Below are 20,687 nucleotides of genomic sequence, written 5' to 3' on the forward strand. Positions count from 1 at the left end.
CTGGGCTCAAGCCATTCTCCTGGCTCAGCCTCCTGAGTAGCTGGGATTACAGGTGCCCACCACCATGCCCAGCTAATTTTTGTATTTTTAGTAGAGACGGGGTTTCACCATGGTGGTCAGGATGGTCTCGATCTCCTGACCTCGTGATCTGCCCACCTTGGCCTCCCAAAGTGCTGAGCCACCGTGCCCGGCAAGGTATGCTAAATGTTCTGAAACTGACTTATGTTAATGTTGCACCACTCAGTGAAGTTACTGAAAATCATTGGATTGTACATTTTTGAAATGCATAATTTTATGTGTAAACTATACCTCAAGTAAATTGTTAAAAATCTATGTGTGATTACACGCCTGTAATCACAGCACTTTGGGAGGCCAAGGCGGGAGAATCACTTGAGACCAGGAGTTCGAGACCAGCCTGGCCCATCTCTACTAAAAATACAAAAAAATTAGACGGGTGTGGAGGCACACGCCTGTAATCCCAGCTACTTGGGAGGCTGAGGCAGGAGAATGGCTTGAACCTGGGAGACTGAGGTTGCAGTGAGGCGAGATTGTGCCACTGCACTCCAGACTGGGTGACAGAGTGAGACTCTGTCTCAAAACAAAACAGGCTGGGCACGGCGGTTCACGCCTGTAATCTCAACGCTTTGGGAGGCCGAGGCGGGCAGATCATTTGAAGTCAGGAGTTCAAGACTAGCCTGACGAACATGGTGAAACCTCGTCTCTACTAAAATACAAAAATTAGCCAGGCATGGTGGCAGGCGCCTGTAATCTGAGCTACTCAGGAAGCTGAGGCAAGAGTATCACTTGAACCCAGGAGGCAGAGGTTACAGTGAGCCAAGATTGCGCCACTGCACTACAGCCTGGGCGACAGAGCAAGACCCCTCTCAAAAACAAAGCAAAACAAAAATCGGCATATGTATCCTTAAAAAATTAAAACAATGCAGAAATTTTTAAGTCCTCCATCCCCACACCCAGTTCTATCTTCCAGGCATAACCAATAGTGGTTGGTGTTTAATCCTTTCTGACGTTTTTCTATGGAGAATCCAACATACACATTACAGATAAATAATTTTCTGCAACTTTCTTTTTTCTTTGGACATGTAATGTGGGACATGAAAAATTAACAGCAACTACTCTGGAGTTGGGATTGGGGTAGTGGGAGTGGAGTCAAGGGCAGGAAGGGAGAGAGACATTAACTTTTTTTTTGAGACGGAGTTTCGCTCTTGTTGTCCAGGCTAGAGTGCAATCGTGGGATCTCGGCTCATTGCAACCTCTGCCCCCCGGGTTCAAGCGATTCTCCTGCCTCAGCCTCCCAAGTAGCTAGGATTACAGGTACACACCAACACGTCTGGCTAATTTTCGTATTTTTAGTAGAGATGGGGTTTTGCCCCATTGGCCAGGCTGGTCTTGAACTCCTGACCTCAGGTGATCCACACGCCTCGGCCTCCCAAAAGTGCTAGGATTACCAGCGTGAGCCACTGCGTCTGGCCTAACTTTTTACTTTCTTTCCTTTTATATAATTTGCATGCTTTTGTCTCAGTGTTTGGAGTTACAAACGCAATAAAGATATTGAAACAAGAAATACTATTGAATCCTTAATGCCATGCTGTTCTTCTATTTTAAAAAAATTAAAAATGTAACCAAGTGCTGGACACCGTGCTGAGTGCCTTAGATATACGGTTGCAATGAATCCTTCTAACAACCCTACAATATGCAATACTATTAGTCTCACTTGGCAGATGAGTAAACTTAGACTAGAGAGATTGATTTTCCAAGATCACACAGCTAGTGTGCAGTGAATCTGGATCTTTACAGTGTGGCGCCTCTTCTCCCTCTGATACTTATGGGCATCCTACAAAACCCAGCTTTAATGATCTCATGTCATGTGCACGTGTAGTCTTCCCTAACACACTTAGGCAGGAAGATGACCCTGCCCTCAAGGGACTGAGAGACCAGGGAGGAGACAGACAGCTAAACAATTACAATCTAGTGCCATGAGAATACATATAGCTTAACAAGACTATGTTCAAGCCGAGGGAGCTTAGACCATGTGTCTGAGGCAGCCAAGGATCTCCAGAGAATATACTCTGAGCTGATTGATAAGGATGCCCAGGATTTTTTTCAGGAGGGTCAAGGAAGGTGTGAGTGGTCAGAGGTGGGGAGAGGGTTTAGAAAGGGATTTGCGGCCTGGCATCTGTCTCAGGAGACTCAGGCTCCTACACACCTGGGCATACTCTGGAAACAACAGTGCTGTAGTTCTGTGTGGCTGGAGGGTCACATTGGCCTGAAGGAGGGGCAAAGGGAAGGGCGTGCACCTTGAAGCTTAAGGCCAGATCCCCAAGGCCTTTTCAGTTGAAATTGGGCTTTTACACTTTATTCTGTGAATGAAACAGAGCTGTTAAAATATTTGAGCCTGGTGTGTTAGAAAGATGAAAAGGGGCCCCAAGGGGGCTGTTGTGGGAAGTCCCTCCTCAACCCCTGGGCTGTTCAAGGCCCTCTGTCTTGGCACTGAGTGGTCAGGTCGTTTCTGCTCCAGGCTGGGAATTGTCTTAGGGCAAAGACATTGTCTCATTTGCCAGTGCATCCCTGCAGCCTGCAAACCCCCCGGTATACAGCAGGGACTGTATACTGGCAAGCAGAATGCTGGGCACCAAGAACTTGAGGCCAGGGACTGTAGAATAGAAAGCGAACCTTTAATTCTTCCCCAGCGCCGCCCCTGGCACAGAGCTGGTAGGTGTTCAGCCAAAGTCTGACCCAACCATAAGGAGGTCAGAGAGGTCCTGGGCCCAAACTCAATCCCAGGGAGGTTCATTATAGGCAGGTGAAGGAGAGGTGATTGTAGCAGCTTCTGTTCAGCGACTGCTGTGTGCCAGGATTCACACCTATTGTCTTATGCCATCTCCCCAACAGCTCCTAAATTGGAATTATTGTCCCAGTTTTCCTGATGAGGAAACTGAGGCTCAGAACGGTTCTTGGTAACTTGGCCAAGGTCACACAGCCAGCAAGTAGGTGGGCGGTGGCACAAGTCAAAGCCTACTGGCCTGCCCCTCCACCTCGGGAGGCAGTGCGACGCCTACTCCATTTGTGTGGCTGCTGGGGTTTGGGGGCATCCCGCACTGGGGTGCGGGGCCCGGGGAAGGCGGCTAGCCGCCGCGGCTCGGCGCAGCTCCCAGGTTCGGAAGTTACGAAGTTTCCGTGCATTTCGCTAGCCTCCCAGCGCAGCTCGTCTCCGCTCCGCCGCAGTTACGCCGCTAGCGCAGCGGGGCTCAGGTGCTGCAGCGGGCGGGGGCCTGGGGCCGGGAGGAAGGCGGGGACGCAGTTTACGTAAGCGTCCGCTCGCAGGTGCATAAGGCCGCCGGCGGCGAGTGCTCCCTGCGCGCTCCCAGGTGCGCACTTGGCGCAGGCGGCGGCACAGCACGGCGGCGGCGGGCGCTGGCCGGCGCTCTCAGGTGCGGCAGGACGCGCGTGGAGGGGGCGCGCGGCGAACGAGGGGGCGGGCTTTCCGTTCCCCAGCAGCCGCGGGGCCCGCCCCCTGGCCTGGCCAATGGGCGCGCTCGACGGTGTCACGTGCTCGCTGCCGCCGCTGCCGCCGCCGAAGCGGAGACCGGAGCCGCGAGCGCCACCAGGGCAGCAGCCGCCGCAGCCGCCGCCGCTGGGCAGAGGAGCCGGAGACGCGAGCGGGCGAGGTGGCGGCGGCGGCGGAGCGGGAGCCGGTACCGGGCGCGGGCAGAGCGCGGCGGCGCGGGTAGGCTCCGGCGGCGGGGCGGGCGCCTGCGCGGCGGGCCGTCCCGGGCGGGCGGCGGTTAAGGCGGCGGTTGAGGCGGTTGGCGGAGCCGGCCCGGGCCCCGCATTGTTTGTTGTGCGTCCTTAGCAGCGGCGGCGGCCGTGGCGGCCGAGGCGGAGAGCAGGGAGCAATCCCGGCCCCGCGGCTCCGGCATTGTGGCCGCCGCCGCCGCCGCTGCGGTGCCCCGGCCGCTTCGGGCAAGGGCAGCGGGCAGCCTTCCTCACCTTCGCGGGGACGGGGTCCCGGCCGATCAGGGGAGGGCGTGGGCAGGGTGGGGGGACGCGGTGCCGGGAGGTCTTCCGGGACGGAGGGCTCGGGGCTCAGGGCAGGTGTTGGAGGACATTGGGGGCAGGAGCTGGGGAGAGGCTTCGGGGGGCAGGCGGAGGGTGTGGGCAGATTTGGGGGTAAATAGGGGTGCAGAGGGATCCGGCCCAATGGAGGAGGAGAGCCTTCAGGCAGGTTTGGGGGGCCCCCTGGGCCAGACGAGTGCGAGATGGAGGACATTCCGGCCGGTGGGGGGGGGCACTATATTGTGGGGTTCAAGAGGGAATGAGGGGGCTTTTGGGGAGGGCAGGGACGAGTGGGGTGGGAATGGAGGGAGAAGACTGGGGACTCGAGCAGGACTGGAAGGAGCGCTGCGTGCCAGGGGCAGGGAGTGGGGCGGGTATTAGGAAGGCCACCGGGACGCCCGTGAAGGGGAACGATGGAGGAGGGGGTCGGGGCAGGGGGAAGTGAGGGCAGGCAGGGAGCGCCTGAAAGGGAGGGAGGGGAGCAGGGTGCCTAGGCTTCTGGGGTGATAGGGAAATGAAGGGTAGGCCCAGGGGCTCCAGGAGACCTGCGAGGGGTGTGAGGGAGTGTGTGGCCAGGTGTATAGGGGAGCCTGCAGGGAGGCGGGAGGGGGTTGACATGTAAGGATAAAAAGGCAGGTATCTGGTGCTCAGGGGAGAGGAGTATGGGGTGGAAGGGGGAAGTTCATTGGGGCAGAGACTTAGTTTGAGGGCTTGCAGAGAGAGGTGGGGACAGTAGGAGAAAGGTGATGGGGATGGAGAGCAGGAGGTGTGTGGGGCATTTAAAGGATAGCGGGAGAAGTGCGTGAAATGGAGGGTGTTTATGCAGGAAGTATGGAAGAAGGTGGGATCAGCAAGAGAGGGAATTTTGAGGTAGGACGGAGGGTGAGGGGTTCTTGGCAAGTGTTGGAGGACATTAGGGGCAGGAACTGGGGGAGAGGGACAGGCGTGTGGGGTGGCGTGGAGTGTGTGAGGTGGAGGGCAAAAGGGGGTGGGGAAAGGGAAGTGTTCTTGGAGTGGCAGGTAAAGTGTGGGGACAAATGGAAGGAAAGATTTCTGAGGCAGGAAGTGTGGAGCGGTTGGGGAGGAGGAAGGTGGAGGGGGGGTGAGAACGAAATCAGTAGAGGGGGACAACGGGATAGACTGGAGGGGAAGGTGGCCAGGTCTGGAGTACAGTAGGTGGAGGGAGGGAAGCACAGGTTTGGGGCACTGAATTTTGTGCTGTAGGGAGAAGGGAGGTAGGGAGAAAGAAGGAAGGTAGACAGGCTATTTTGGGGTAGAGGATGTAGAAGAATGCTTAATACCTATAGTGGAGTAAGAGAAGGGCAAGGCAGAGGTGTATGTGGACATGTCTGTAACTAGAAAGGCATAGGTGATGGATTGGAGTGGTGGTGGTGGTGGTGGGGGAAATAGGATGCCCAGGTTTAGGGCAGGAAATGACTGCTTAAGTTGGAGAGAGCTAGGAACACAGGTTGCTTAAGAGAGTATGGAAGATCCAAGGAGTGGAAGTATGGGGAGAGATTGGAACACTTTGAGTTTGAGAGATGAAAGGGGCCAAGATTTTTAGGTCACTGAGAGTATAAGGAAGATCAGGCAGAGTGCAGAAGTTGGAAAAATAACTAAATGGAGAGGATTAAATTCCATACTGAGAGAAACTGGAGATTGAGGGGTGGGGGGACCTGGATCCTGGAATGATGTTAATGGAAAGTGGAGGACATTAAACTCAGTGTCATATCTGAAAGTTCATACTCCTAGGGTCAGAGAGATCGTTGAGCCTGCTTTTAATTCCAGAACCCAGTAAATGAGGAAGGGGGAAGGGGTAAGGGAGAGCTGAGTGCACATCCCCAAATTTGGAAGAGGTGTGTAGTGGGTATCATCCTAGCATATTGGTTTGACGAGCGGACAGAAGGGCCACACAGGGTCACGAGGAGCGCACCAAGAGTGAATGGAAATGGGATTGCAGCAGGTGCAGGGCAGATGTCTTTGTGAAACTGCAAGAGACCAGGCCCAGTGGCCAATAGCATTCAAGGGCTATGCATAAGAGAGGAAGAAAGGGATACCTTGGTGCAGTGTCTCAGATACCCTGGTGCTTTCTGGGTAATGGGTCAGTATTCAGGCAGCATGGGGTGATGTAATATCTGAGTCCCATGCTATAGGCAGACAGAAGTAATGCACACCTAGCTCCTAAAAGTGGCAGAATTGGAGCTTTCTGAGTCTTAACACTCTTTCAAGGCGTGAATAACTGATCTGGATTGTTGACTTTTTCTCCCAAATAGTTCAGGTAAAATTTAGTTGGAGGCTTTTGGATTCTCTGGTATTTTGATTTGAGTTGGGAAGTGTAATGTTAGCTTTATTGAGGAAAGACACTTATGGGTTGGGCGGACATATGGCCTTCAGCTTGCCAAACACATGGGAAGTAACCTTTAGGGGTTTGAACACAGACATTTATTTCAGTGCAAGTCTCATTCACTGTTCTGTGGCTTGTGTTAGATTCTTAGGGGTTTGAAAGGATTAAGCAAACTACTTTGAGACTGCTTCAGTAAGCAAGGTTTCCTAGAATCTTGGAAAACGATTTCCCTTTTGACAGTTGAAAATTAAGTCTTGTCAGATTTTGCTAAAAAATAAATTTCATCATGTTGCAGAAATAACTTCAATTATCACTCTGTGGGCTTCACGTAATGTGTAGTGTGGTACCTAGTATGATTTCAAATAAAAGGTTCGCTTTGGTAGCTTGGGAGCTTTCTGGGTTGATTAGTTTTCTTCTTTTGTCGATTTAGGAAGTATCTTAATGCAGCCATTGTATGTTTGAATAATAAGTTTGAGTGGAAGTGGGAATCTTGCCTAAACATAATGAGGGTGGAGCAGAACACCAAATTTTAAGTAATCGGAATCCATTAATATAAATATTAAAAAAATAAACTGGAAGCGAATGATTCGTAAAATCCAAATTTGAAGTGTGTCATGGCAGCAAAAGAATGCTCTGAAGGCATTACTGTAAGATTTTATTTTTGGAGGGAAAGATTTTTAGAGTATAATGTCCCTTCGATTGAAACTCTGAGTATTTTGAGATTTGATATATGTATACAATATAATTATAGGGAGCATGTCTGACCTCATTTGCTTTTTGGCAGAGAATTTGAGCAGTAGGATATAAGATGAATAGAGTGAGCTTTGAAAATTCTCTCCAACATAGCCATTGTTTCCTCCTTATATTTTTAAAGTCCATTGTGTTCATTTTACTGACTTGGGGTGCGCACTACTTTCTTGCTCAGAATACTCAATTCTGGTATAGTGTTCGGATTATATGTATTGTTCAGTGAAATTCTATGAATTGGGACAATTTGTAGGCACTTTAGATATCCTAAGTTTACGAACCAAGGAAAGCAGGTTATTTAGGCTTTGCAGGCTGAATAATTGGGTTCTGGTTTTATTTTCGCTGGTGACTTGCTGGACAAGATATTTAATCCCTTTGTGCTGGTTTCTTCTCTAGAAATCTGATTCTATCCATCTCCCATGAGAATCAAGGTGGTTTATATAAAACAAGTTTAAGTCTTTTGGGAAGACTGGAGCTACGTAAATACGGGGATAGATGTTACTTAGTTTCTTTTTTCTCCCCTGTGGTTTTTAGACTGGTCAAATGTTAGTACTTCATAATTTGCCATTAGGTGGATTAATTTGTTGTGTGAAAGTTGGATAGAGATGAAACTTATGTGAATATCAGAGACGTCTGCAAATTGAAGTTTGTTCATTCTTTGCTGTCTGCTTACCTTTCCAATTTCTCAGCTAAGTGTTAGTGCTGGTTTGAATTCTTCAGCCTGAGCAGAAGCTTGTGAGAGACATTGGGTTCTAGCTATAGCCCAAGATTGTTTCTAAGCAGGAATTTCCAGAGACAGAGGCCTTCTTTGGCTCAGTGAATTCAATTCTTTTTTTGTGGGGGGGACGGAGTGGCGCTCTGTCGCCAGGCTGGAGTGCAGTAGCACAATCTCGGCTCACTGCAAACTCCGCCTCCCGGGTTCAAGTGATTCTCCTGCCCCAGCCTCCCGAGTAGCTAGGACTACAGGTGCCCGCCACCACGCCCAGCTAATGTTTTGTATTTTTAGTAGAGGTGCGGTTTCACCATGTTGGCCAGGACGGTCTCGATCTCTTGACCTCGTGATCCACCCGCATCGGCCTCCCAAAGTGCTGGGATTACAGGCGTGAGCCATCGCGCCCAGCCAAATTCAATTCTTATATCAGAAATAATAAACATAATACATTTTCCTATGTATTTTGCAGAAAATTGATTACTGACTGAGTGACTGGAATAGAAAAATAGAGCTATCCCTTCTGCTAGTGACGTCAAGCTTCCTTGTTCTGATTTACTGAATACTCCTTCCTTTTTCAAGTTTTAGTTATCAGATAATTACTCGTCATTTGGTATTTCCATATGCATTGACAGGTAATGCTCTATTTGAGGGGGAATGATTTTTAAATGCTTTCTTAATGTTGTGTTTGGTTTACAAGTTGTAAAGAGCCTTCCAGGTGTTGGTCATGATTGACACAGCAAAAATGTAAATAGCAAATTGCCTTTTTTTTTTTTTTTTTTTTTTTTTTTTGAGACAGGGTCTTGCTCTGTGGCCCAGGCTGGAGTGTGGTGGTGTGATCATAGCTCATTGTAACCTTGAACTCCAGAGCTCAAGTGATCCTCCCGCCTTAGCATCTCGAGTAGCTGGGACTACAGGCATGTGCCACCACATCTGGCTATTTTTTTACTTTTAGTAGAGACCAGGTCTCAAGGTCTTGCTGTGTTGCCCAGGCTGATCTTGGACTTCTGGGCTCAAGCGATCCTCCTGTCTCAGCATAGGTTGCTTTATTACACATTAATTTGCCTTGAGCTTGGTAATACCCAGCTCCGATAGTGATCTTTCTTTGCTACGTGATCTACTCTAATAGTTTACTCTCTTAGGTAACATGTTTGGACACTGTTACCCATTTTACTGCTTTTCTGTTTTCATTTGTTTTGCATAGGTCCTTTTATTGGAAGATTGGTTGTTTTTCAAAATTCGTTTAGCTACAGAAACTGTTTCTGACTAGTAATTCTAAGAGGCTAGTGAATCGAGTCTAATTTTAGAAAACTTTATTGAGAGATGTAAGTTTAATGTATGTGTCAGTTAAAATAGAAGTAAAGTAAATAAGGCCAGATTAATGGTGATGTAGATAATTAGGTGATTTGAGCCTGAAAGTTGTGTTAATCTTTAATATAGCTTTTAGTTCTTGCATTGAATAGTGAGGTGACCAAATGACCTGATTTGTAACTTTCATGTCTAATTTGAATTATTTCTTGTCCTAAGGGTCCATTAAGTGCATCCTATTTGAGAAGTATAGTGCCTGCCTCACAACAGACTCTCCACATGTGCGTGTGGCTGAATGAAGCAGTCCTAAATTTTATTTGGTATTTAGATTCTCTTAACTTCTGACATAACTAGCGCTGTGTAAAACATCTGCTTTCTTTAGTTAACTTTAGCATAACTTGAAAGGGTACAGTTGATTACATCAATAATAAAATCACAGCCTTGCATTGTGTGACTTCATGGTTCATTTCCACTTGAAAAGTGAGAATTCTGCAGCAGGTTGTGTAATAAATTCTGAGGCATTTCTGGGTCATGGGTAAGATGTTTCTTACTGCACCTGCAGAATTTCCTGTTCTTTGCAGTTTTCCAGGTGCCAGGATTTTTCACAATATCCTATTGGGCAGATCAGCATTTTGTTTATGATTTTAATTTAACCAATATAGTGCTGTTGACATGTAGTGACTAGTAATTGTCCTAAAGGGCTCTGTCTCGATTTTTTTCTTACCATGCTTGTTTTAGTATGCCATTATTAAGCCCGTTTTGCCAGTTAATTCAGTAAGCATAAATTGACATTTAGGCTCAAAGGTGTGTTTTGTACCAGACCTAAGATTTCTTAGTATGCTTCAATAATACTGGTTTGAGTAAAGAATAGATCCTTCTCTAGATATATTGGCCCTTAATATGAAAATGGAGTTTGTAACTGGTTACTTATGTTTAGTCAGCCTAAATGGAAATCAGTACAATTTAAGACAGCTAGGTAGTGATCTAATAAATAAGTGGTTGGTTTGTAAAAGTTAAGATGGAGGCAGTTCATTTTTAAGATGTTTATAGTTCAAGTAAATCTGAAACTCATTAAACATTGCATCTAATCATAGGCTTCTGTACAGCTTAGGCAACCTAAATTTTAACCTAATGAAGTTTTGGATACTGGGTAACTCTTGAGTTAAATAATTCTGAATAACTCACAAAGGCAGTGAACTAGAGGGGGAAAGTGTTGCAGTTTTGATGATTAAAAGCTGGAGAGAATAAAATCTCAAGACTTTGGTGTGAATATTTTCGGTTGTTTTTGAAGTAAGCTGTGAATGAGCTTATAATGCCAGGGTTAGCATAGAAGAACAGATAGCAAACATCGTGATGAGGCTTTTAAAAATACGGTATCTTAAAAATAAGTACTAACTGTAATTTTTTTGTTCTGCCAGTTTTGTGGTAAATGTTTTAGAACTATACAAAATTGACTTTTGAAGTTGGTCAGTATTATTGTTCCTTTATTTCTAGAGCTCAGAGTTCATATACCTGAACTTTGGTCCCTGTGATGGCTGTATAGTGTAGGTGAACAATGGAATATTACATTTAGGGAAATGGAGGCACAAGGAGTTCACTTTAGAGCAGAGATTGGCAGACTATCAGATCACTGAGAAGTTGTATATCAAATTCATGTTAGTTTCTGAATTTGGCAAGGAAGATTGATGGCTGAGCAAATTTGAAATCTGCCTCTTTTAATCAAGCTGTTGAGTACACAAGTCTTTTCATGGACTGAATGGGATAATGCTTAGTCCTCCCAGGAAGCTCAGAGTCCCAGGATTATGAGATAGTAATGAATCTGAGAAAAAGTACTGGCACTGGGTGGAGTATGGGTATGCACACAGTGCCTGGTGTGCAACCTTAATTGCTGTATTAGAAGAATGTTTTTGGTACTATAAGATTTAGCTATGAGATCTGATCCTATTTACTAGTTGTAGATCTCTCTCCTTAAGTCTGAAATAGGAATAATACTCCTAATTTACAGAGTTATATTGAAGATTAAAGAAGATAAGAAAATTGTTTGGAAGCTATAAAGCATTTTTTTTTTTTTTTGGAAGTGAGCAGAAATTAAGGGCAGGCTTTGAAGTGATAGACTCAAAAGGACCTGGATTTTTATTTTTCATTTTTCATCATGGACTTTTCAGATGTATATGAGTGGAAACAGTACAGTAAATTTCCATATAGCCATCAATCAGCTTCACCAATTATCAGCATTTTGCTGCTCAGCCCTCACTCACAATTGCATTTTACTTTTTTTTTTTTTTTGGTAGGGAATTTACAGCCAATCTTAGATATCATATACTTTGATCCATAAATACTTCAGTATATATTTCTGACTGATAAGAACCAAAAAAACCACGTAACCACAACATTATTTTAACCCCCTAAATTAACAATAATTCCTTATCTTCTGCACAGAAGGACGTGGATTTAAAACATACCTCTTAGAAACCACTTACCAGCTTTGTGAGTTAAGCATATTATTTACTCTCTCTGAGCTTCTGGTTCCTTATCTGTAACATAAAGATAATGCCTCATGAAGTTATTTTGTGCTTAAATGAAATAACATGTAAAATGTCTTAACACAAAGGTTCTTGGCAAGTGGTCCAGCCTCTCTTCTGAGCCTCCTGTGACATGTGAATTAGAATTATGGGCTGCTTTCCTCCCTTCTTTAGTATCACAAAGAGTAACAGTACTCTGGAATTATTGCCCACTAGCCTAGTGAAATTTCTCTTCATTGGGCTATTTGACTCTTCTAGTGAAATTCTATTAACAGCTGAAATGATGTCTCTCTCTCTCCTGCAACATCATTATTCCCCTGTCTACTGGCTCATTCCAGTTGGCACACACATACTATATTTCATCTATTTTTTTTAAACAACCATTTCTTGACCACAGTGCCTTTTTTAGCTGCTACCCAATTTCTCTGCTCCCCTTTACAGCAAAACTTCTTGAAAAAGTGTCTTCTGTTCATCTTTCGTTCTCATGTTCTCTCCGGAAACCACTCTAGTGAGATTTTTAACCCCACCACTCTACTGAAACTGTACCTGTCAAGACTACGAAGTTTATTTCTTATTTGACCTATTAGCTGTGTTTGGCACAAATAGGTGCTTCCTTTTGTGAAACACTTTCTGCTTTGGTTTCTAGGATACCAGATTGCTGGTTTTTCTACCTACTTGGCTTCATAGTCTCTTTTTTGGTTCTTCCTTATTACACCTACCTCTTAATATTGGACTGCCTCATGGGATCTCTGTTGTTGTTGTTGTTGTTGTTGTTTTGTGAGACAGAGTTTCACTCTTGTTGCCCAGGCTGGAGTGCAATGGCGTGATCTTGGCTTACCGCAACCTCCACTGCCCGGGTTCAAGCAATTCTGCTGCCTCAGCCTCCTGAGTATCTGGGATTACAGGCATGCGCCACCACGCCCAGCTAATTTTTTGTATTTTTTAGTAGAGACGGGGTTTCTCCATGTTGGTCAGGCTGGTCTCGAACTCCGGACCTCAGGTGATCCACCCGCCTCGGCCTCCCAGAGTGCTGGGATTACAGGCGTGAGCCATTGCGCCTGGCTGACTCTCAAATTTTTATCTCTAGCCTGGAACTCCAGGCTTGTGTATGCTACTGCCTACCTGACATCTCCTCTTATATCTTCTATCCTTATTTCAAATTGAACTTACCCTGTCTCCTCTTCCCCGTGTCCCTTTTATAATCTTCCATATCTCAGTAAATAGCAGCTTCATCTTTCCATTTTCTCAGGTCAAAACCTGGAGACATTCTTGACTCTTCTCACACATTACATCTGATCCCTTAGGAAATCTTAGCAGCTCTGTTTAAAATATATCCAGAATCTGACCACTTCTCATCACTTGCACTGGCATAAGCCTACATTACCTTCTCCAAATTATTGCAGTAATCCCCCCCCTTTTTTTTTTTTTTTTTTGCCCTTTCCTCCTTATAGTCTATTCTTAATACAGTAACAAGAATGATCCTTTAAAAAAGATAAGTCAGATTTTGTCTTCTCTGGTCAAAACCCTCTAGTGATTGCCCATCTTGCTCAGAGTAAAACACAAAGTCCTATCAAGTCCTTCTGTGATCGAATGCCTTCTTTGCTGTCTGACCTCATCATCTCTTACTCTTCTTTTTGCTTACTCCATTCTGGCCACAATGGTCTTCTTACGGATTCTTTTTTTTTTTTTTTTTGAGACGGAGTCTCGCTCTGTCACCCAGGCTGGAGTGCAGTGGCCCGATCTTGGCTCACTGCAAGCTCTGCCTCCGGGGTTCACACCATTCTCCTGCCTCAGCCTCCTGAGTAGCTGGGACGACAGGCGCCTGCCACCATGCCTGGCTAATTTTTTTGTATTTTTAATAGAGACAGGGTTTCACTGTGTTAGCCAGGATGGTCTCGATCTCCTGACCTCGTGATCCGCCCACCTTGGCCTCCCAAAGTGCTGGGATTACAGGCGTGAGCCACCACGCCTGGCCTTCTTGCAGATTCTTTAACATACCAGGCATATTTCTGTCTCAGGTCCTTTGCACTTGTTGTTTACCCTATCCAGAATGCAGTTTTTCAGACATTTGCTTGGCTCCATCTTGTCTCTCATTTTCAGTGAGGCCTTCTCTTACCACCCTATTAAAATGGCAGCTCCTCCATTTCTGGTTCTCCTTACCCAACCTTTCCCATCCTCTTTTTCTCCATACCACTTTAAACCATTTCACTTATGATATATTTTGCTTATATTGTTTATTGCCTTTTTTTCTCCACCTGATATAAGCTCCATGAAAGCAAGGATTTTTGTTGGTTTTGTTTTCTGTAGATTTCAAGCACCTAGTAGAACAGTGCCTGGCCTTTAGTAGGAACCCGAGTATTTGAATGAACTATTTTATTAATTGTAGTCTATACTTGGAAAAGGTTTAATTTTTTTAATGTTTTAATTTCAGTTTTTCTTTGGAATATTATGCGCCTTGAAGTCGTCTTTTTGCTGTATTTCTGTTTTTCTTCATGAGTATCCTTATTAATTTATTCATCTTGAGTCCTTATTAAGCACTGTGCTGGTTGCATGGGGATATACAAAGATATAGATATAATAATTCTATACAATTTTGTAAATAAATATATATACATAAATTATGCATAAATAAATATATATCTTTTATATAAGTTATATATATATAAAATTATTATTATTTTTTTGAGACAGGGTCTTGTTCTGTTGCCCAGGCTGGAGTGCAGTGGTGTGATCACGGCTCACTGCAGCCTCAAGCTCCTAGGCTCAACCAATCCTCCCACTTCAGTCTGCTGAGTAGCTAGGACTACAGACATGTGCCACCATGCCTGGCTAATTAAAAAAAAATTATTTTGTAGAGACAAGTCTTGCTGTGTTGCCCCGGTTGGTCTTGAACTGCTGGGCTCAAGCCATCCTCCTGCCTGGGTATCCCAAAGCCCTGGGATTACAGGCATGAGCCACTGTGCCCAGCCAGAGATAAAGTATTCATGGACTCTGACTTTTATACTTTTATGAGCTTACAGTCTATTAGGGGAGTTGATAGTATGGGATGTGGGTGTGGGTGTGTGTGTGTGTGTGTTTGTGTGTTTTAAAAAGGTAAGTACCTAAGAGAGAGTGATCCAGAATTCAGAAGAACAAGAAATTATTTCTAGTGGAGGGGAATAATAGAGCGATTTCAGCGAGGGTGTGTGTAGTGTGTAGTATCAGCCATGGAAAACAAATAGAACTGGATTATGAGAAAAATGGAAAAGAGAATTCCATATGGAGGGAATAGCATTAGCAAAATAAGAATGCTCAAGATTTGTATGGAAAATAAGTGGTTCATTTTGTTGACGATACGATATATGAAAGGAATTAGCAGAGCGTAAGTTTGGAGAGGAATGTTGGAGCTACTGATAGAAGGATTTGAATGCAGGAATAAGGAATTCAAGCCTTACTCTGTTTGAAAGCCCCAGTGATAAAGGACATTATCAGGACTATCTTTATGAGTTTGACAATGTTACGTGGAAAGACAGACTGAAATAAATACGACTGGTCCTTGAATAATGTTTCATTCAATGTTGTTTCATTATAATGTTGACCAAAAAAAAAAAAAAAAAGATTCCTGGCTGGAGCCACTGTCTACATGGAGTTTTCACGTTCTCCCCATGTCTGTGTGGGTTTTCTCTGGGTGCTCTGGTTTCCTCCATATCTGAAGGATGAGCAGTTTAGGTTAATTGGTCTGTCTAAATGGTCCCAGGATGAGTGAGTGAGGGTGTGTGTGTGAGTGTGCACTGTGACGGAATGGTGTTCTGTCTAGGATTGGTGCCCACCTTGTGCCCTGAGTTGATGGGATAGGCTCTGGCCATCTGCATTCTTGAACTGGAATAATTAAGTAGTCATCTTGTTTTTTATTAACTTTTCTTACATATATATATAGCTCACATTTATTTCAGTGTTTAATATTACAAGCGTTTTGGTTTTTATTTAGAAGTTTGGTGATGTTTTTGTGACAAGAAGAACTTAACTGTTGTATATATCAATTAGCCTATGATAAATTGGTTTTATTATATGTTATTTCCCCTAACGTCGCAGTTTCCAAGAACCTATCAAGTACATTAAATGACAACTTACTGTACACTGATTAAAATGCTATTGTAATAATTTGGGGGGAAAGCAATAAAGGTAGTGGAAATAGGTATAGGTAGTGGAAGTAGGTATATATATAATCTCAGCATTTTGGGACACCAAGGCGGAGGATCAGTTGAACTCAGGAGTTCGAGACCAACCTGGACAACATAATGAGACCACATCTTTATAGAAAAAAAGTAGCTGGGTGTGGTGGTGCTTGCCTGTAGTCTCAGTTACTTGGGAGCCTGAGGTTGGAGGATTGCTTGAACCCAAGAGGTTAAAGCCGTAGTGAGCTATGATCATGCCACTGCACTCCACTCTAGGCAACAGAGCAAGACTAGCAAAAAAAAAAAAAAAAAAAAAGAAGAAAGAAAGGATGTCTTGAAACTGTTGCAACTTGGTAACTACTGGATGTGAGGGCTGAGCAACAAGCCTGACAACTACAGGGTTTCAAGCCTACTTGATTGGCAGCCTGGGGTTCCCTCAGTATAAGCAGGGAGCCCAAGAGAAGTGAGATCAGGAGGAAAATTTGTTTGGTTTTGGTATAACGTTTGCAGGTGTGATGGTTATATACAGGTGATGATGATTCTGATAAAAAGAAAATTAGTATTCTCTTTAGAAAGGATGTGCATCTGTTGCTTTCGTGCCTTCATTTTGATATAGCTAACTCCCAGAAAGAGAAGTAAGACTCAGTTGCTGGATCTATTGCTGGCATCAGAATCTAGATAATTGATTTGGAAAACTTTGACACAGTACCTGAATTTTTCTTTTCATCTGTAAGTAGCTCAACCCTTTTCGCTAAGTTTGTTAGATAAGTTGCTCTGGTTGTAAAAACACTATGTATTCTCAGTAGCTTGATACAACTTACAGGTTATCCTTTGAAATCTCCTTTACTGCTGCTTCATTGGCTATGGATATCTAAGCAGTGCCTTTCTTACGTCTTTGAAGAAAACAGATGAGCAGTTGAGTGTTCCCAACTAGTAACCTTGATCACCTTGAGATGAAGGCAGTGTTTATTTGAATTAAAAGGTTTGCATGCTTTTGCCATACCATACTCCTGTTTTTCCCCTTAGGACATAGAGCCACATTGGAAGAGGACAAGCCTTTTAACCTAATTAGTGGTAGTTAAGATGTTAGTTGCCAAAACATTTCTTTAACAGCCTACATTTAACAAAATACCAGAAGATATCAGAGGATGTAGCTTTCTATGCCAGGCAGATTCAAGAACAGTGTAAGGTTCTTTTAGATTTATAGCATTTTCAGAGCCCTGTAGCAGGAGGTGTTTTTAACCCAAAGATGATAGGCAAAAAAATTATTTGCAAAATGATATTGATAATTGTGTACACTTTTTATTTATAGGCTAATGATGTATGATATTTATATTTTTATATTTAATGCATTTTTTAATAGTTGAAAAAAGACATGATGAGTTTGTTAAAAACTTGCAATTCACCGGCTACGTTTAGAAGGGTGACCTTGAACTTATCACATTAGTCGTCCTTTATTAAGTCTTTTTTCTTTGCCCTTAGATAATATTGTCAGTGAACATTATTTTGGCACTGTCATTATAGAGCCTTTTGTTTTCCATTAAATAGGAGTCAGTAGGACCCAACTGTCCTGAAATGAGAAAATTTTCCTATTTAGGATAATTTATATTTTTCACCTCACCGGAGGTGTGATGGCTTTTAGTTTTTCAGATTTGGAATATATTGTAAATTTTTTTTTAAATCTGGGCAATTTTATTTCACATGATTGGTTTGCTAAGAATATAAAGTTTTACCCTTGTGAGAAACCTGCGAGATCGTTTTAGTCCTGCTTTGTTCCAGAGAGGTTAAGGCACTAGTTGAAAATCACACACCCAACTAGTGGCAGAGTTGGGGCAAGAGGTAGATTTCTTTCTTGTTCTTTCTTTTTTTTTTTTTTTTTGAGACGGAGTCTCACGTGATCAGGCTGGAGTGCAGTGGCGCGATCTGGGTTCACTGCAGGCTCCGCCTCCTGGGTTCATGCCATTCTTCTGCCTCAGCCTCCCGAGGAGCTGGGACTACAGGTGCCCGCCACCACGCCCGGCTAAGTTTTTGTGTTTTTAGTAGAGATGGGGTTTCACTGTGTTAGCCAGGCTGGTCTCGATCTCCTGACTGGCAAGAGGTAGATTTCTTGACCTTCAGTCTTGGGCTGCTTTCACCATGTCAGGCTGCTGTTTAGAAATGTGTACCAGGAAATCTTAAATGAACGTAGCTGAGTTGGTCACTAACCAGCTTAGTTGGTTGGTCATTATTGGGTGTTATTACACCTAATAATGTTCAATTGGAATAATTAAGATTTTTTTCCCCCTCGTTCCTTCTGAAAATGTTTTTTTAAAAGGCTAACCATTTTAAACTGAACTATTCAGTTTAAATGAAACATTCACAATGTTGAGCAACCACCACTTTATGTAGTTCCAAAACATTTTCATCACTTCAAAATAAAACCCCTTACCCATTATGCAGTTTGAAAAGTTTTTAAGCCATTAGAATAAAAATCTTTGCCGTGACAAGTAAGGTCGACTAGGGCAAGTTTGTATTACAGGTCACTCCTAGTGCTTTGTTGCCTGCTTCCGATTTGCCAGTGAGAAACAGAGTATCCTTCTTATGCTATTTAATAGTGATATTACAAACAGCAGCAACATCAAAAAAGAATGTGTCAGGCACATAATGAATAATAATGCTGATAACAGGCATGCGTTGTGCATATTATTGTTAATCTTCACACTAGCCTTTCAAAGTGGTTACTGTATTTCTAATGAGAAAATGAAGGCTTGTTCAGTAACTCTAGAATCACTTAGCTGATAAGTGGTCAATCTGGGATTCAAATCCATATCTATTTGGCTTGAAAAGTTGGGTGTTCTTGTCACTAAATTTGGGAATGAGCAGGCAAAAAGAAACACATGGAAGGAATCATCTCGTTTGAGGGATTCAGTACTCTCTTAGCAGTACAGTGTGTAAGGGAAGGGGATTTGAGTTTGTTAGTCCTGTTGGTGTTTGTTAGTTGCCACTTTATCCTGTCCCACTATGATTTGTATGCACAGGAGGAAAAACAAAATAGGAAATAATCTTTGGAACTCTTTATGGACATTATCATGAACAATTAGAAGAAATGGCAATGTAGCTTCTGACATTTGTTCTTAGAAATTATCTGTTTCTTTTTTTCTTCTCTTTTAATGAGTCTTTATATGATTTTATTTTAAATTCATAAATTGATTCGCTTGAGTGGTTTAGTCTGAGCAGTATTGGAACTTGATTGATTTCCCATTTTAAGATCCTTTTAAAAAGTGGTGATTCAATTCCAGTGAAGCATAACTCAAATTGTGTGTATTGAAGACTTTTGTAATTACATTTTTGCCCCTATTAAAAAACTTTATTTTAGCTTTTTTAAAGTTTGAAAGAACTTTTGGTAAGCCAGTTGTCAGTCATTCCTTTGAAAGCCCCTAGTAAGTCACCTCATAAACCTTGTCACTTTTCTACTGTGTTTTGGCCCGAATCATGTTACTTCCCTTCAGTAATAGGCCCTGGGGTAATATGTTCAAATATGCTGGCTTTGGGTAAAAAGGATGGTATCATGTAAAATACAGCTCTCTGGCTACTTTGGACAAAGAGATTTTTTTAAGGTTATGTGAGCATAACAAGAATATAAGGTATAGCAATAGCAGCCATCTACAAATGTCTTGAGTGTGTGTATTGATAGTTATCCAAAGAAGTATAGATTTTTGACAGTGACCTTGTGACTTTCGCTAATATCTAAATACTAGGTACTTCCATAAATGGATTTTAAGCTTTTAAAAACTTTTATTTAAAAGTTTTAAAATGCCCTTGTAGCTTGGCTCAAATATTACACATTACTTTTCTGTTTTGACCTAGTGGTGACATTTCATTCTCTCTGAAACCAGCAGAAATGTACTGTGAAGAGTACAGGCTCTGGAGTTGGTCAGATTTGTTTTCAAGTCTTTGTCACTTACTAGCTGTAAGACCTTTCCTCTTTTAAAATGAATGTCTTATGTTACAGCTCTGTGGCGTTAGAGGTGATGTCTCTAAAGGGCTCAGCACAGTGTCTGGCACATAGTGAATTGTGTTCAAATGGTCCATGTTATAAGAAGAAGTCTAAATTTTGATAGCCTAGCCAACATCACGGTGCAAATACAGGAAAACCTCATCTGTATACTGTCCTGCAATCAGCACATTTCTTCTTGGATTTGTGTTTTGTTTGTGTGTTGAAGTGCCATGTGTCAGTTTTCACCATTTCCTGCAACTTTTCCTTTTTCTCAGAAATGCCTGGCAAATACCTTCATTGGGTATTGTATAATTGAGCTAAAAAAAAAAAAAAAATAGATGGTGCTATGGCAAGCTAATGATGAGGGATTTGCTCCCTTATAGCAATCCCTTTCAGTTCGGTATTCCTGTGTAGCAGGTTAACAGGTGCTTACCACCCTTAGAGATGTCAGCTGGCCGAATGCCCAAGCTTATGCCAAAGAAGGGAGCTTTTGTTGTCTGGAATGAAAAGTATACAATGCCTACTAAATGCTTATAGTGTATTTCATGATGATTGTTAATGTTAAAGCATGAAAAGCTATATCTTAGCCTAATAATTTTACTCATTACTTCCCCATTATTTGCATTGTTTCTCTTGTTCTGTTTAGAAAGACATACAAAGGCCTTTTACACTGTAACTGTAAGGTTGAGGTTGTGATGAATTGCAATCTAAGAATATTAGCTATGGAGGGGACTTTGGAGATCAGCTATACTAACCCTCTTATCTTGTACATGAAAAAGCTGGCTGAGAGAAGTTGTGACTCACTCAGGGACATAGAAAGTAAGTGACGGGTTTGATTTCCAATCCAGTATTA

The 20,687-nt window shown here is 43.2% G+C and overlaps 1 protein-coding gene across 24 annotated transcripts in view; it reads left to right on the forward strand.

The window, feature by feature from the left end:
• The first annotated feature begins 3,606 nt into the window (after nucleotides 1-3,606).
• STRBP (spermatid perinuclear RNA binding protein) overlaps nucleotides 3,607-20,687 on the forward strand; it is a 158,729-nt gene continuing 141,648 nt past the window's right edge. For 9 of the 24 annotated variants that reach the window (XR_008537323.2, XR_010148859.1, XR_008537325.2 and 6 more), the window contains exon 1: nucleotides 3,607-3,745. The gene's annotated coding sequence lies outside the window, so the exon portion shown is untranslated. Of the gene's footprint in view, nucleotides 3,746-3,794; nucleotides 3,982-9,401; nucleotides 9,503-16,229; nucleotides 16,588-20,172; nucleotides 20,654-20,687 lie in introns of those variants that run through there. The other 15 variants (XR_010148861.1, XM_054659059.2, XM_054659064.2 and 12 more) reach the window with 10 other exon arrangements.

This window comes from Pan troglodytes, chromosome 11 (genome assembly GCF_028858775.2).
Source record: "Pan troglodytes isolate AG18354 chromosome 11, NHGRI_mPanTro3-v2.0_pri, whole genome shotgun sequence".
Lineage (NCBI taxonomy): Eukaryota > Metazoa > Chordata > Mammalia > Primates > Hominidae > Pan > Pan troglodytes.